The 4,226-nt window shown below is 37.0% G+C and overlaps 1 protein-coding gene across 1 annotated transcript in view; it reads left to right on the top strand.

Moving 5' to 3' along the window:
• The window catches only part of LOC102671115 (paired box protein Pax-5-like), a 135,173-nt gene that overhangs the window by 102,438 nt on the left and 28,509 nt on the right, over nt 1-4,226 (top strand). The gene's annotated exons all lie outside the window — the stretch shown is intronic.

Here is a 4,226-nt window from a genome sequence, read left to right as displayed (position 1 = left end):
TATATATATATATATTTCTGTTATATATCATATGTGTGTATGTACAATAGGCTGGATTATTTACTTCTTCTCCAGTTACCGTCCCTTGGATTTTCCCTTATATTTTCTTACGTGGACACGATGCGAATCGAATTTATTAGTTTATTACAGCGGGTGCATCTTGTTATCTATCTTTTGGATAAATATTTTTCCAAAGCGTAATTAAGAAGGAAGTAAAAAGGAGGTATTCTTCTCGAATAAATTTCTTGGTAAAATGACCCAAGCTTCGATGTAAAAGTACCAAGATAGATTGGATGGTTCGTTTTCGATTTGCAATTCAAAAATGTAACCTCTTTCTCTAGGAAGGTACTTTAAGTCCACCATATTGGAAGAATCAGAAAGATCAGAAACCAGTCTGTGCTTTAATAATCGTGGAAACGATTCGAAAAAGGATCGTTTATAGAGGCTTGTACGTATTCAACGTGTAGAAAATTAACGAAATTCATTCGGAGAAAATTGGCCGCGGTAAATCCGATTTTGGACAATTTTCAAATCAAATATCCTCCCCCGACGATTTATCGCGTAACGATATTAATAGCAATAGTGTTGTGAACATAGATTAACAGGTATATTAACGTCGACGGGTATATCGACTTATTTTTCACTGGATTTATCGGGCGATCGGATCGATAAGTCGCGGTTTTCAACGCGACGTGTTAATCAAACCAGGAAAAGAAAACGTCGGCTCAACGATTGTTTTGCAACCGGTTTCCAAATCACTTTATTCAAAATCGGGTAGAGAAATAGATTAAATCGGACGAAAGATGGAGCAACCATTGCTTACCTTTCCCTCTACCATCTCTCGCTTTTTGCTCGATCTAAAGTTTAGAAAGCGACGACCAAAACGAACGAAATTTGCATTTTTCTGATGGAATGCGTTTCGCGATGGATAAAAGAAGTTACATAATTTTTTAATTAGAATTTTCCAGAATAAAAATCCGTGATAGGTTTTATTATTATATTTCGTTATTATTCGAAACTATTCGCCGATTTAAAGGAACAAAATTTGAAGAAGAAAATTTTAAAATAACAATTTTGCAAGTTAAATCACTTTGTATATCAATTTTCATTCAACTTCCTCTTTGAGAAATCTTTCTAATCTCTCGTTTTCAATTATATTTGTATTATATATATTAAATTATATTTATTACATTAATTATATTATATTTTAATATTAATATATTAAAAATTATATTTTTAAATATATTAATTATATTTTTTAAATAATACTCGAAATTATTTCGTACAATCACAGCAACGCATCGTTAGAAATCGTCGAAATATTACTCGATTCGTCGTGTCCCTAAACAAGGATCGTTTCATTCCACTATTTAAGTTTATCTTTTTTACTCTCGTTTTCAATTTCTAAATAATATTCGAAATTATTTCGTACAATCATAGATTCACGAAAGTTTAAGTTTACCTTTCTTATTCTCGCTTTTAAATAATACTCAAAATTATAGATTCGCTGCATCGTTAGAAATGGTCGAAATATTACTCGACTCGTCCTGTCCCTAAACAAGGATCGTTTCATTCCACAGTTTAAGTTTACTTTTCTTAATCTCGCTTTTAAATAATATTCAAAATTATAAATTCGTTGCATCCCTAAACAAGAATATCTTTCTTACTCTCGTTTTCAATTTCTAAATAATACTCAAAATTATTTCATTCAATTCACTGCATCGTTAGAAATGGTCGAAATGTCACTCGATTCGTCGTGTCCCTAAACAAGGATCATTTCATTCCACAGTTTAAGTTTACTTTTCTTATTCTCGACTCGTCGTGTTTTTAAACAAAGATACCTTTCTTACTCTCGTTTTCATTTTCTAAATAATACTCAAAATTATTTCATACAATTCACTGCATCGTTAGAAATGGTCGAAATGTCACTCGACTCGTCGTGTCCCTAAACAAGGATCATTTCATTCTACAATTTAAGTTTACTTTTCTTACTCTCGATTCGTCGTGTCCCTAAACAAAGATACCTTTCTTACTCTCGCTTTCAATTTCTAAATAATACTCAAAATTATTTCATACAATTCACTGCATCGTTAGAAATGGTCGAAATGTCACTCGATTCGTCGTGTCTCTAAACAAGGATCGTTTCGTTCCACGGTTTAAGTTTAACGTCCCATCGGTTCTGAGATACACTTGCGCGCAATTTTACAAGGTGCAGATTTTACAGTCACTTCTTCCAGCGAAACTGGAAGCGAAAACGGCTCTTAGTCCTCGGCGACGAGACGCTGTTAACGGCGAAGCTTTACGCAGTCACGCGCCACTGATACGTCTCGACGCGCGCCTGTTCTTCGCGGAATCGTGACGATTTCCGCGTATACGTACAAACGAAACGGAAGTGGCGGATGGCGAAGGTTCACGGCGTTGAAAAGTTTGCGACACACCTCGTTTCGCGAGGAAACGTTGTCTAACGCGGCGGATGCGCGAAACCACCTTTTTAGCCCGTTTTTTAGCAACCGATCTCGGTTCAGTTCTTCACGTGTACAGATTTATAGAAACGCCAGTTTTAATACGTTTCTAACGATTTGATGAGTTAAATGGCTCTTTAAAGTAACGTTATTTATTTTATTGGAATTTTGTTCCAAGTGATTTTCGAATCTCGCGACGAGAAGGGGATGATTGTTTTTAATTCGATGCTTTTTTTACTCTCTCGTTCAGTGGTGTATATCTATCTAACAATTGTGAAACGTTTTTGGATGCAAACAGAATCAGAAGGAAGGGATATAATATTTATCATCAGCGAAATATAGTTGAAATATTTATCGCGTTAATCAACGAATTATCTTATTCTCTCAAATTCATCGTTCTCAATTGCTGATAGTAAATAATCCGATGAAATTGAAACAATTTGTGACACATTACTCTTTTCACGTGCCACAAATTACTAAAATTACGAATGCCCAAGCCAGATACATTATAAACAATTAATGTAAAAGCGTCGAAACATAGTGGTAGCTGGAATAATAATTATCACGGAATCGAAATTAGAAACGTTCGATCAAACAGTTATTGACTTGACTGCTTCTCTCTCTCTCTCTTACTCGATTACAGCTTCATCGAAAGCAGACGTCTCGAAAACTCGTTAAATTTTTCTAAGCTAACCAGTATTCCATAAAATTCGTAAAAATTCGACCTACGTCACGGTCTATTGGGCTCGAACCACGTTCAAAATCGAAATTAATACGACTGGGGGGGTGAAAGGGTCGATTTAAAAGAAAAAAAAAAAAATCGCACGACGTAATGGACATTTCACGGTGGGACGTGGGGGCGGAACAAAGCGAGGCGAACGGGTGAAACACCGCCATGTGGAGCGGAGGGAATGGGGTTTTACGCCAGATATAATCGTAATAATTTCGAAGAGGGGGGGCAACAGCGACCCCCGAATCGTTTAAAGGAACCCTTCGACGAATCTTTCGACTGTAACAGGTTCACCAGTGATCGTTTCCTTTTTTCTTTTTCAGGGTGAATATTACGCCAATGACGATCGTTACGATTTATAGATCGACCAACTGATCCATTTATTTCAACGAATTTCCATTTTATCTTGAATCAAAAAGATAGAATACTTTATCAAAAAGGAGGGAACTTTCATTTCTCAACAAATACAATTTCTCGATAAGCTTCGTAACAACTAATTGTAACACAACCATTTTCTCCTTCTACGATTGAAACAATAGGGTTGGATCGATTTCCAAGCTTATTGCGATCATTGATATGATAACGCTCCCCGGTGTATCGTTAATTTCCTCCGTCGAATTGACAACGACAACCCAACCGGTTCGAATCGACTTCTCACGATCAACCGGACACCACTACCCTGTCTTCGTTACGTTCCAGTGGCACCAGGTGTATCGTGTTCGTGTGTCAAGATTGTCAACGAACGACAGTTCGAAAAGAATTCCATTTGACAATTTTTCCCCCCGCGAAACGAGTGGATGACGAAGAGAAAGACAAAGATAAACGTATATATATATATATATATACACACATAGGAAGAGATAGATAGACGGACAGGTTGCGCGGGAAGAGAAAGAGAGAGAGAGAGAGAGGATGGAGGGGAGGGAAAATTGGCCGCGTAGTTGAACGGGCATGAGTCGACGCCGGCGGCGGACCCACATCCATCAAGGCGGCCCACAAGCGGACCATTATTGCGGGCTTTCTACCGTAATTGA

Source organism: Apis dorsata, unplaced genomic scaffold (genome assembly GCF_000469605.1).
Source record: "Apis dorsata unplaced genomic scaffold, Apis dorsata 1.3 scaffold_99, whole genome shotgun sequence".
Taxonomy (NCBI): Eukaryota; Metazoa; Arthropoda; class Insecta; order Hymenoptera; family Apidae; genus Apis; species Apis dorsata.
Note: the sequence above shows the minus strand (reverse complement) of the source record. Positions and strands in the feature narration are given on the sequence as shown.